Genomic DNA, 13,924 nt, shown 5'->3' with positions numbered 1-13,924 from the left:
AGCCCAGCTATGCTAGAAGGGCTCTCCAGGTGAGAAGCTCCTCCCTGAATTTAGGACCCGAACGTCCCTGCTGAAAAGAGGGGAGGGAGCCATACATCTTCCTCAGGTCGGATTGAAGTTTGTCCCCGCGGCGGTGACAAGATACAGCACGCGTTTGTAAGGGTGTATTGGACGGGGGCCCTTTGGGGGCTGTGCCTTGGGACCTAACCAGCGGTGAAAAATGAGGAAGGGGAACACTTCAGAATCAGAAAAGGCCCTCTGTCCTGCACACCTGTCCTCTTAAAATTTATCTTAATCCCCCATTCTGATGTTGTACCATCTGTCGCCACGCCTCCCCTCCCCCGGAATAAGTCAGGGGCTTGAATTAATTTTTTGCTACATTTGCCTCGTCTCTTCATTGAGTCCATATGTTCGCTACCTGCCGTGTAGAGCCATTCCGGCCCCACACCCTCCGCCTTCATCGCAGCGCCCCGGGTTTCATTTCTCACCTCGGCCTACAAAATACGCTTTATTGTCCTTGTTAATCCCTCTACTGATATCACCTCAAACCCTGTGATTGTTTCAAGGAAACAACAGCAAATTTTAAAGGTCTCATCCTTTCTCCCCCGTGAAATAAAAAGAGGTAACTTCTACCGGGCTGCGTCCTCCCTGGCTTGTGTCATAGCCACGTCGCACTGGGACAAAGTCTGGATGTTTTCAAAACCTCATCTTGTCACCTGACCCAGTAGTGCAGGGAAACATTGGCGGCAACACGGGACCATCAAGGTGGAGGACCTGCGCCGCCCTGGGAGACCCCACACTGTGCAGAGCCGAGCGCCGCTGCTCCTCCCTGGGAACGCGGGGGCCAGAGTGCACTTCGTCTACCTCACTGGGAGATTCTGCGTGGGCGGCAGGAGGGAGAGCCCCACGCGTGACTCCAGCACCTTGTGCCCGGGGAGGTGAGGGCCGGCTTTCCTCCCCCTCTGCGCCCTCACGCCTCTCGTTCGGACCCGTGGCCCCAAGCAACACCGAGAAGAGCGCGGGGTGGGCGAGCGGCTGTGAAGTGTGCAGGGCGCCGGGCAGCCTGGCATGAGGTTCCACCGACGGCGCCTCTGTTCCAAGAAACGTGGCTTTGGGTTTTCTAGTTTTGCACCGAAGGAGATGCTCGTTGTCAGACAGGAGGTGGGAAGTCGCGACCTGGGATACGCGACCCGACTTGCCCCCAACATCGAAGTGATGAGGAAGCGTCGTTGAACTCCCCTGCTTTGTGCACTTTCCTTACACTGCTTCGGGAATGACCTTCAGGCGCCAAGTCGGCTTGTTGATCGTCGCAACGAGCGGTGTTTGGCGGGGGCCCCAACTTCACCAATGTCGTCGATATTTGTAGGACAGGGACTGGGCGCTTGGCTGCACTCTGACACGCGGTGTGTGGTCTAGTTGGGGTGGGGTGACTGTCAAATGGTCTCACGGGTGGTTTGCGATGGGAGCTCGGGCCAGACGGTGCAGACGGGCCGCAGCCGCAGACACATCCCCGGTGGCCTGTGCGGCTGGGAAAGGCCCACGTGCACCAGCCTGCCTCTCCCCGGCTCGCACCCGAGGGCCCCAGGAGGGGGCTGTGTGTCGTCCGGCCAAATCAGGAGGCGGCTCTGCCCTGGACAGACCCTGCCCGAGTGCGGCCGTCCCATCCCACAGGCACCCCGCTCTCCCTCCGGATTCGCACGCACACTGGCAGAGGGGGCCTGTCGTGGGCTCTGGGGTGCCTGGGCCCCGGGCCCGGGAGCTGGGGGCCTCAGGTCAGCTGTACCGCTCACGAGCTCCCCAGCTGGGAGCCCCGAGCTGCGCCCCGACTCCGTCTGCGCGGAGGAGCTCCTGGGAGGACCCGGAAAGACGCGGCACCCGGCGGACCTGAGTGGCGGGTCCCCGAGGCCTCTGCTCCCTTCCCTGCGGGGCCTCGCTCCTTCGGCAGCAGAGGGGTGGGGCCGAGTGCAGTCTGCCGGGCCCCACGCTCACCCACTGCACAGTCACTCCTCCCCCGCGAACGTGCTTCCTGCCAGAGACCAGACCTGCCAGCCCCCACCAAGCCCTAGCCCAGAGGAAGGGCCACGCCGTCCCTGCCTCCACGGGGCCAGCAGGAAGCTGCCCGCCGGCCCTTAGGACATCCTTGCAGGCGACCCTGGCCAGGCCCCAGCGGGACTCTCGCAGGCTGACGTCCCAGGAAGTGGTGCTTCTGGAACGGTCTTTGCAGACCGTGTGTGGGAGGGTGCGTGCGAGCACACGGGTGCACACACGGCTTTCCTACCTGTGCCCAGCCCGGGACTCCTGGCGCCCTCCTCCTTCCCACGAGGCGTCCCGCTCTGCCCTCCCTGTCCCGTCCCCCCAGTCACCGTCCAGGCCCCGGGGGGCGGCTCGGCCCTGCCTCCAAAGCCCCGACGCTGGCCGTTCTCCCGTAGGAGCGTTGGGGCCAAACCAGGGTGGAGCAGGGCAGCCCCAGCGCAAGCCGTGCAGGAGGCCGGCGGTCGCCGGAGCGCCTACCCTTAACCCCTCTGTGCTCTGCAGGCTCCAATCTCGCGCCTGCCCGGGGCCCGCCTCCTGGCACTCCTCGGGGGGCGCCGACTCGCATCCGTGTCGAGTGATCCCCGGGGAGGGGCCGCTCCCTCCCTCGCACCCCCGCTCTGGGCCACCAAGGGCCGCGTGTGCCGCTGAGGACATCTGCGCTAAGGACTCCCTGCGGTCCCTGGACCTTACACCGCGGAGGTCATTAGGCCTCCGAGTGGGAACGTGGACACTGAGTGCTTATGTGCGAACACACGCACACACAAGATCACGTGTGACACACGGCACACGTGTGTGCTCATGTGACACAAACACACCGCGTACACTCATACATATGTACACGTGGCACCGCTACACACATGACACGTGCACACACAGCACACACACGTTTGTGCACAGACAAAACACACGTAACACACTAGTCCACGTGCACACGGCATGTGCAAACACGCAGTAAACACACTTAACACACGCACACACACTACACAAACACATTCATATACACAATGACACACACAGCAATGCACGCTCATACATATGCGCACACAAACACGTGTACCCGTGGTAAAAACACACATAAACGCAAACACGCATACATGCGACAAACACATGTAAACAAACACGTGTACCCGTGGCAACCACACACGTAAACACAAATACGTGTACACGCAGCAAACACACACGTAAACACAAACACGTGTACCCGCGGCAAACACGTAAACGCAAACACGTGAACATACGGCAAACACACATGTAGACAAACACGTGTACATGCAGCAAACACATGCACACGTAAACACAAACACGTGTACACGCAGCAAACACACACACATAAACACAAACACGCGTACAGGTGGCAAACACACACGTAAACACAAACACGTGTGCCCGCGGCAAACACACATGTAAACAAACACATGTACATGCAGCAAACACACACGTAAACACAAACATGTGTACAGGTGGCAAACACACACGTAAACACAAACACGTGCACACCCAGCAAACACACACATAAACACAAACACGTGTACCCACGGCAAACACACACGTAAATGCAAACACGTGTACATGCAGCAAACACACACACGTAAACACAAACACGTGTACCCGCGGCAAACACACATGTAAACACAAATACGTGTACACGTGGCAAACACAGATGTAAACAAACACGTGTACAGGCAGCACACACATAAACACAAACACACGTACACGTGTCAAACACACACGTAAACACAAACACGTGTACCCACGGCAAACACACACGTAAATGCAAACACGTGTACACACGGCAAACACACAAGTAGACAAACACGTGTACATGCAGCAAACACACACGTAAACACAAACACGCATACACGCGGCAAACACACATGTAAACACAAACACGCGTACACACAGCAAACACACACATAAACACAAACACGTGTACAGGTGGCACACACACATGTAAACACAAACACGTGTACACGCAGCAAACATACATGTAAACAAACACGTATACATGCAGCAAACACACATAAACACAAACACGTGTACAGGTGGCAAACACACACGTAAACACAAACATGTGTGCACATGGCAAACACACACGTAAACACAAACACGTGTACATGCAGCAAACACACATGTAAACAAACACATGTACACGCGGCAAACACACACATGTAAACACAAACACGTGTACACACAGCAAACACACGTAAACACAAACACGTGAACACGCGGCAACCGCACACGTAAACACAAACACGTGTACAGGCGGCAAACACACACCTAAACACAAACACGTGTGCATGCAGCAAACACACATGTAAACACAAACGCGTGCGCACATGGCAAACACACACGTACACGCAAACACGCGCACACGCAGCAACCGCACACGTAAACACAAACACGTGTGCACACGTAGCATGTACGGACACACCACACACACCGTGCCTGCACCGTGCGCACGCAAACGCAAGGTGTGTGTATGATGAACGCGCGCGTTTGGTTGTGATTCACCGGAACGAGTGAGGCGAGTGGGGCGTCTCCTCCGATTTCCCTTCGGGGCCTTCCAGGGCGCTCTGCCCGGACTCCGCCCCCGCTGCTCCTCTCTACCGACACCCCCGCCCCGCCCGCCCTCCTCACGCTGGCGGCCCGCCTCCCGGGAGAGGCCCAGGGGGCTCTGTGCGTCCGCAGCCCTGCTCACACACCCCGGGCGTCTTTCTGCCCTCGTGGCGCTCGGGCCCCCGAGCCTCCCTCAGGGCGCACCGCCCCTGCCCGGCCCCGGCGCACTTTTCAGCGTGGGCGCTGCCCTGTTTCCCCTACGGAAGCGGGTCGCGAAACCACCCCGGAACCACCGTAAACGCGGCCGGCTGTTAGTTCCCCGTGGACGCGGGGAAGACACGAGGCGCGGCCGGCCCTGGAACGGTCTGCAGGAACCCGCGTGGGCACTGCGTCCCGGCGGGATCGGAGGACTTACCTGCGCCAGCACGGCGCCAGCTTGTACTTGGACACAGAGGTGAATTTCTCGTCCTCGTCCCGCTGAAGGTCAACGCCGAGCAGGCCGTGAGCGTGAGCTGCAGGCGTCCCGCCGTCCGGCGCAGAGCGGGAGCAGAGCGTGACGGGCACGGGGGGGCCGATGAGGGGCGACTCTGCGTGGAGACAAAGCGACAGGTGTCCGCGTCCTCACGCCGCTACTTGGTGTGGCTGTGGGGGGCTCTGAGCACGGGGCTGAGTGCGAATCTGCAGGTGGACGTGGCGTGGGCTGCCGGTGGCCCCGTGTCGCCACAGCCTCCCTACGAGGGAGAGAGGGAAGTCACGCGAGGTGTGAGGACAGAGTCAGAGCGACACGGAAGACCAGCAGGGAAGAGGGGGCCGAGCACACGGGCGTCTCCGAAGCTGGAAGAGGCAAGAGGCAGGGTCTCCCCTGGAGCCTCCGGAAGGAGCAGGCTCCCTCCGCGTTAGCCTGGGGGCCCCTTCCGACTTCTCACTCGCAGAACTGCGGGATGACGAGTGTGTCCTTTCCACCACCGAGTTAGTGGCAATGTGCTAAGGCAGCAGGACTTGGGGGGCGGGGGGGTGCGGCGGGGAGGCTCTGGAGGCCAGGAGGCCAGAGCGGCAGCACCAGAGCCCAGGGGTCCGGGAGCTCCAGGCAGGCACGTGCCGGCGGCCGTGGGAGAAAGCGGGGGACTGAATCAGCAGCATCTCTAAGGGAAGCCGCGAAGTTGGTCTTTCTCCGACAGGGAATGTGGTGCAGGGAAGGATCTAGAAGCATGGTCTGTGTTACAAGGGCTGATTGCAGGTCAGGCACAGTGTCACAAGGGGGGACTTAGGGCCTGGGAAGCTAAATGAGCCGTCAGGGACTCACAGAGGTGGGCAGGAGGGTGACCGAGGTGACACAGACCCGTGGGGACCAGCAGGACGGTGACCGAGGTGACAGAGTCATGGATATTGGCAGGGGGTGACCGAGGTGACACACAGTCATGGAAGTCAGCAGGAGGGCGATCGAGGGACAGGCAGAGGCCTGTGGAGGCCAGCAGTGTGGTCAGGTGGTCAGTGTGGTCAGGGCTCTGCCTTCTCGGGTTCTCCCATGGGTTCCTGTTGAATTTCTAGAGACTCAAATGGCAGCCTCTCTTTTCCAAAGTGACCGATTAATAAAAAGGGAGTCCCCAGCTGTCCTCTTCTGCTAACGGGCAGAAGTATCACTTGTCACGTGGCTGTGGCCCTGCCCGACTGCACAGAAACACTGTCCATGAAACAGTGTCCCTGCACGGGCAAAAGCGTGCCGTCTGGCCACGTGCTCAGTCTGTCCACCCTGAGTGCCAGCAGGCAGGCTCCCCGGGCCCCAGCTACACGGGGCCCGAGGAGCTGGCAGGCTGGCCGGCCACAGCAGGGGCACCAAGGAGAAGATTGGGAGCAGTGGGAGAGGCACCACCAGCCGGGGGGGGGGGGGGCGGGGGGGGGGGCCCTGCCCTGACCTGGGCAGTCCCCAGGGCACAACAGGGGACAGCCAGGCAAGGTCTCCGCTCTGACTCCTGTGCTGTGAGAGGTTGCTGCCCAGTGGGTAAGACTGTCCAATCCTCTGAACAGCCTGCATCCGGCTTCAGTTTGGGGCGGTGCCCATTGAAGGAACGTACATCTTTCTGTGGGTGCAGACTCTGCTTGGTGCCGGGTGTGTGTAGATGAGCAGACACAGGGCCTTCCTTTCCAGATTTTACTGTCTCCTCGTGGGGATGGTCAGAGATCGTGCTTTTGTTTTGTTTTGCCCAATATCCTTTTTCCCCTTCTTGCCTAATTGTAAAACTTCAAATTCCTAGCTGGCCCCACGGCCGTCTGAAATCAAGGTTATACTTCCCTGCTTTCTTGCTACAAAGGGGCATCACAGAAGGACTGTGTTCAAATTCCAGAAGACACCGTTTTCAGTGAGAGGACATAAATGTCTTGGTCCCTTTTTCCTTCTTGCTGGCTGGAATGTGAATGTGATGGCAGGGCTCCAGCAGCCTCCTTGAAGTGTGGGGAATCCTCTGTGGGGAATCTGATGTTTGTGGGGCTATCACACCCGCCCTAGACCGCTTCTCTCTGAACTCACATAATTTGCAATAAAAATGAAAATGAACTTCCGTCTTGTTAAGCCCCAGTTGTTTTGAGCGCTCTGTTACGCAGCTGAGATTATCCCCCAAAATGTGGAGAGACAGACAACAATCATACAAACAAATGATGTTATTATAACTTGCAGTAGGTGATCGGACAGAAGCGGACACCATGCAGTGACACGAACGCGATGGCAGTAGAAAGGGGTCCCCGGAAAAGGTTGTCAGAGGGAAAGAGTAATGAATGACAGCCGCAGACACGGAGGCGGAGGGAGAGGGTTCCGGCACCGAGGACGTTGTGTTAATCTGATCACTCGCGAGTCAGGGCGGAGATTATGGTTGTCAGGATTTCAGCTAATGAAATAGAATAAGGGGCACCTCTGAGGATTTACAGGACCGTTGCGAGTGACGAAAATCCAGGGTAAGCTTGATTAGCCTCAGAGGTGGGCTTCAGCAGTTCCCGCAGGCGTCCATGGAAGGGCAGTGGAGCCCGGCTGAGGCCGGCGGCCCTCTGCTCCCCTCGCGTCCCTGAGAAGCAGCTGCCCCCGCCCCTGCCTGCCCTTCAGCACGAAGAAAGGCGAACTCCTCTGTCCGTCTAGACTTAAAAACCTCCAGAAGGACATGTGAATTATACCTCGATTTAAAAAAGCAAGTCCCCGTGAAGGCCGGTGTTCTGTGCCAAGGCGCGCCCAGGGCGATGGGGCACCTATGTCTGGGTGTGTCTGGGGCTGTTTCTGGAAGGATTAGCATGTTCATTGGTGAGCTGAGAAGAGAGGACTAGCCCACCAGGGCTGGGGGGGGGGCGGGGGAAGGGGGGCGACTCCCGGTCGCTGGGGGCCTGAACGGAACAAAAAGGCAGGGGAGGGCAAGTTTTGTCCCGCTTCTCCTGCTGGACCTGGTGCCTCCGGGCAGGCCTTCAGGGACGGGGCACAGGTGGTGTCGGCTGAACTCCTGGGGTCCCTCGGCCGGGAGCGGAGGTGCTGAGCGGTAGGGATGAATGCCCGGGCAGAGGGCACGTCTGTGCCAGTGCGCAGCCTGCCCCGCTCCACCGTGTGCTTGGGGCCCCGTCCTGTGTCCCTGGGGGCCACTGAGCGCAAGGCCGAGCTTTGCCAGGAGCCCTTCCCGCCCGCCAAGGGCTTTGAGTCTATGGCCACTTTGCTGTCTCAAGCCGCTGAGACGCCCTCTCCTTGAGCCCCCGCCCAGGGTAAGGGGTCAGGATGACCGTCCCCAGGTCTCTGTGTGAGCGTCACTCAGCTCTGTCTCAGGGCTGCCGTCCCCGGACGCTCTGCTGTCGGTGCTGTGACCGTGGGCACCGCCACCCACAGGCCTGTGACTCAGCCCTGCCCCCAGTGAGCAGGGTCTGGTCCCAGATGCCAGCCGGGCACCACACGGGCCAACTGGTGTGAGGGGACAGGTTAGCCTCAGACGGGATCAGATGCATTCACGCCGAATCCCGTCCTGCGGCTTTCATTCCATAGCATTCTAGAATTGTGCACTAAGCTTTAGACACTCCCTAACGAGTCTTACAAATTTAAGCAGAAGAGAAATTGTTACAAAAATTTCTTATTCCCTAGGCTCATATAAAACAATCTGCATTTAAGAGAATCTTAAGAGGTAACATCTTCCGACTATTACTACTGGCTGAGCTTGAACTGCGTGTAAAGTAATTGCTGAAATGCAGATAAATACAATATAATCAGTAGTAAGATTCATCCTCTTAGCCGTACAGGAAATGCTTTACTTCAGAACTTTCCTCAGCTAAGCCTTGCTTTAAAGGCGTTACTTCAAGAATTAATACATTAAAGGTTTTGTTTTTTGTTTTTTTCTCTTTCTAAACAGATTTTCTAGCAAACCAACCCTTCCTGGTGTATCTTCCTGAATTTCTTGGACCGGTGCCTGCTTTCCTGATCGTGTGTTTGGCTGCGAGACACGTGTGTGCGATCTAACCCTGATGGAACACGGGCTTGCTCTAAGAATTAAAGCTGCTCGAAGTTTATTCTGGTCTTAGCAGCCCCGTCCAGTCTTTCCACCCTTCGCAATGATTTGCAAGGGCACGAACTTCAGCAAAATGAGCTTTGCAGGCAAACCAAGGGAAGGCCCCGGCGAGTCCCCGGGAAGAAAAACGGGGGGTGTTACATAAATCCTGGGGGCACGGGCATCCCTGGCCACGGCCAGCCACCCTCGGCGGCCCACGTCTCCTGTGGAGCAGAAGCCGTGCTCGGAACTGCCACGCCGGAGGCTGCGGTCCCCGAGACACATAAGACCCGGGCCCAGCCGCCCCTGGGAGCCCGTCTGAGCCCGGACAAACCAAGTCCCTGCCCCGATGCCACACGTGACCGACACCCCTCCGGGCTCCCAGGAGTGATGATGCTCGTTCGTGAGGAAGGCTTTCCTGTCACTCCTCCTTCCTGCCTCTTGGCTGAGTGTCATTAAAGTCCCCAGTGGAGAATTACCATCCCCCACCTCCGGCTGGCGATCCAGGCGAGGGAGCCCAGCCTGCAACCTGCCGCACCCCTCCACGTCCCTGGGATGCTGGCGCTCCCCAAACACGCTCAGCCAGTGACCCCGGTCTGGGGGCTTCAGCGGGGGCAATGCCAGCAGCAGCCACTGTTCCTGATGCTCCTGGAGCTGTCCTGACGCAGGCATGCACTGAAGCCCGGGGACAGCTCAGCACCGGGCAGGGGAGGGCGGGGGTGGGATGGCCGGCTGTGACCGGGAGCTGGCTGCCTGACACCATGACCCCTTGGACTCACGGCACGTCCTGGGGGGCCGCTCAGTGCTCCCGCCCCACCCGCCCCCCTCCTGGGCACCTGCCTCCCGAGTGAGGCAGGTCTTGAGACTGGGAGCCACGCTGGGCGGAGCTCCCCTGAGCGCCGGCGTCCGGGGGGCGGGGGGGGGGGGGAGCGGGTGCGAGCGGGCGGGGGGGGGGACAGGGCTGCCTCGGAGCTCAGGGGGGCACCGCCGTCCCTGTGCAGGGTGCTCACGGCTGGCCGTGGGGGCCTGCCCTGGGCGGGGGGGGGGGCCGGCGCAGGGGGACGCCCGCCAGGGAGAGGCGGCCGGGCTGCCGTGCGAAGAGGGTGCGGGCGTTGGCAGTTGCGGGGCCGTCCGCGTGTCACGGTGTGAAGTGTGTGCTGAAAAGAGCAGCACTTGGTGGGTTGTGCCCGCTGTCCTGGGCTCACGCCCCCCCATGCCTCCTCCCCCTGCCGGTCACGGCCTCCTCGGATCGCCACCCCCGCCTCCCCTCAGAGGGACCCCGTGGTCGTGTCGGGCGCCAGGTGTCTGGGGTCCAGGGTCACCCCGCTTCAGGACCCTTGAAGTGACTGCGTCACGTCTGCAAGCCCTTTGCGTGCAGGGTCACAAACGCGCGGGCTCCGCGGCGGGACGGGGACGGGCTCGGCCCCTCCCTCACCGTGACCCCAGGGCTCGGCGGGCGGCACAGCTGCGGGAACCGCACTGCACAGACAGGCCCCGCCCACTCCGTCCACAGCCGTCACGGAACCGGAACCCACAGGAGAGTCCCGGCGGCCGTGGGTCACGACAGAGCACGCCCCCCAGCGTCTTGTCCGCAAAAATCGGTGTGAGGGCCGGGCTTCCGGTGCCCACCAGGAGCTGGAGCCCTGAGCGCCCCCCCGCGGCCTGTGTGTGTGTCGTTTACTTCGTGCCCCGTGTGGCCCAGGATGGCGCTGGGAGGCGCTGCGCGTGTCTGGGCCGTGTGCACGCGGTGACTCGGGAACAGCAGTGACGTGCTCGGGGCCACCCAGTGTCAGGTTCAGCTTCCCAGGAGGGCAGCCAGGGTCAAGGTCACAGACCCCCGGTTCTCAGGTTCGCTGCTACCACGTGTGACGGCCGAGAGAACCCGGCTCCAGGGGCAGGTAGGACGACAGGGTCCCACCCCGCGCCCGCCCTGTGGCGGGGACACACCCGCGCTGCTAACCTGGACGGACCGAAGACACGAAGGCTGCAAGGCCCCCGCGACTGCCTCGTCGTGGGGAGGCGCAGAGCCGGCGCCTGGCGGTCCCGCCCGCTTTCCGCGCCCCGGCCGGGTCCAGTGCGGGGCTGACACGGGTGACGGATCAGTCGTGCTTCTGTCTCCACCTGCAGAGCCCCGTCTCTCCCGCCCGGAATAGCTCAAGTAGGCTGTGACCTCGGCAAGCACCCTTGAGAGGCTCTTGAGGCGCCTTGAGAAATTGCACGCGAGGCGCCCCGCATCTGGCTGGATCTATTATTCATGCACGCGTGTTCCAGAGAGCACAGTAATTTAGAGTCTCTCGGAGAGCCCTCTCTGCAGCAACCATAAACCACGTTCCATGTGCTCTAGGGAAAAATTATCTTTCCCTTGCTCTAGCTAGGGGTCACGCGCGAGAATTCACACAGATGGGGCGGAGGGGGCCGGGAGGCGGGCCAGACCCCACGCCGGGCTGCGGGCCCACCCGGGGCCGGTCCTGGACGACCTTCGAGCCACAGCCTCCTCGCGGGCGAAATGAGACTCGGGCTCTGGTGGCCGCAGAGTTTCACCCCCGCTCCTGTGTGACCCACGGCAAGGAACTTGGGGCCCCCCAGCGCCCCTGCCGTGGGGCTGCCTGGCCGCCTTTCTTGTTTCGGGACGCAGAGACAGCAAATGCACAGCACCTGGCATATACATAATTCGTACATTTATTCCCATCCTCATAGCCCTCGTTTTAAAAAAGGCATAGCTTCTCCATCTACAGAGAATGTAATAAATTCAGAAGCGCAGATTTTCCCAGAAAACGTAGCACCAGGATGGCACATCGACAGACACTACCACGCACGCCTCGTGCCGCAGGGTGGAGGCGAATGAGGCTGAAGACAGGAATAAACACCCGGCTCCCAGGGAGAGCACAGGACTTCGGGAGGTCAGGCCGGTGCGGTTCCGACTGGGTTCTGCTGAGGGAGCGTGAGAAATCTGCACTTCTGGCCGCAGCACCAGATCCTCATTTCTGTTCCCCCCAGAGCTCTGCTCCTCTCCGGAAAATGAATAGCATCATTCTGCACAGAGCAGACAGAGCCGTGCCAGCAGCCACGGGAATGGGGTGGGGGTCCCCGTGCCCCGGTGCCCAGGTTCTCGCGGGCACTGCCCCCACCTGCCCCCCGCTGTCCCGGGCTCTCCAGGGACTCGCCGCCCCTCAGGCCCCAGCCTGCAGCGGCCCCTTTCCTGTCTTGGCCTCGAGGGGCCCTTCCTCCAGCCCCCCTGTGACTGTGCCTCCTGAACCCTGGGTCCTGCTGTCGTGGGGCCTCTGCAGGTGGAGCGGGGGAGCCCATCATGAGCCGGCACCCAGTGGGGCTCTGGCTGCCCCCGCGTGTCACAGCCCCTGCCCTGGGGACGGTGATGTCACCCGGGGGCAGGGACAGGCTCCTGCGTCTGGCCGCACACACACTGTGAATGCGCCAAATGCACGTTTTGAACACGACTGGTTTTACGCTGTGTGGATTTCACCTCCATAAGAATAGTGATGCTCCCAATCCCGTAGGGTAGCCTTCTGGAACCCCTGGTCTGTAGAGCTCTACAGAGGATGTGAGAGCAACATCACCACTGCCTCAGCAGTGACCTGGGCCCCCAAGGTCGCGTGAGGGTGCCCCACACCGAGAGGCGCAGGCAGGGCTCCGGCCCCCCCTGCCCCTGCTACCCGGCCACGTTGGGCAGGGGCTGGAATTTGGAAGAGGCTGGAATGTCCAACTCCAAGGAGGGTGGGGCTTGTAGGAGAACACGGCTTTGTGCGCTTTCTGATGACTCATTTCCAGGGTTGGGGAGGCCTGGGGTGGCCACCACACAATATGGCTGTCAGAGCCCCGCCACACCCTGATAAACACCTCAGTCTCTGCCCCCCTGTCGGCTGTGGTTCTGTGGTGACCTGGTAACCGGCCTCGGCCACGGTCAGTCTCTGTGGCTCCTCCAGGCCGAGGAGGGGGCGTCAGTGGTTCTGCGTCCCCAGCCCTGCCCGTCGGAGGGGGGCCACCTGAGGCTCCGCGGGCTCTGCACCTGTGTGAGGCACCAGGGAGTGACTTGATGAGGACAGAGGACCCCCGAATCCTGCGGGGATGCTCCCAGAGGGTCCCAGCAGGATGGCTTTCCTACGGCCTCAGTGGCAGGACCTCCCGAGGGCCACAGAGGGTCACATCCCCAAGGGCAAGCACCCAGCAGCACGGTGAGCCCCGGCTGGGGCTGCTACAGGCCCGTCAGCTACACCCCAAAGGTACCCCAAGGCCGAAATGGGGGTCAGGTCTGGAGCGCTTGCCCTGATGCAGTGGAGACCACTCACTAAGCCCCTACTGTATGCCCAGCCTCAGAAGAGCTGTGGGTGTGGCCCATCCTGGGGGACAGGCTCTGCAGGGCTCAGTCCAGCGTGGATGGGGGTCCGGGGCCCCGGGGGTCACATGAGTCCTCTGGGAAGGTTTTCCTGGGAAGCTGCTCTCCACAGAATCTCAGTGGAGGAAGGAAGGCAGTGTAGGCAGGGAGGAGCCTTCAGGAAGGGCAGGAGGGAGGAGGGGTCAGAGCTCTGAGGACAGAGGCCAAGGCTGGATGAAGTGAACTCTGCCAGGAAGGAAGTGGGGTCAAGGCTGGGACTGAATGGAGCAGGGTGGTCAGGGCTGCCTTTGAGCAGAGCTCTGTAGCCCCAACAAGGGGACAGGATGGGGGGACATGATGGGAGGACAGGATGGGTGGGACAGGATGGGGGACAGGATAGGGGGACAGGATATGGGGACAAAATGGGTGGACAGGATGGGAGACAGGATGGGGGACAAGATGGAGGGGACAGGACAGGGAGACAGGATGGGGGACAGGATGGAGG

Source organism: Herpailurus yagouaroundi, unplaced genomic scaffold (genome assembly GCF_014898765.1).
Source record: "Herpailurus yagouaroundi ecotype Mexico unplaced genomic scaffold, PumYag 188, whole genome shotgun sequence".
NCBI classification, from domain to species: Eukaryota; Metazoa; Chordata; class Mammalia; order Carnivora; family Felidae; genus Herpailurus; species Herpailurus yagouaroundi.
This window is presented reverse-complemented; position numbering follows the sequence as displayed.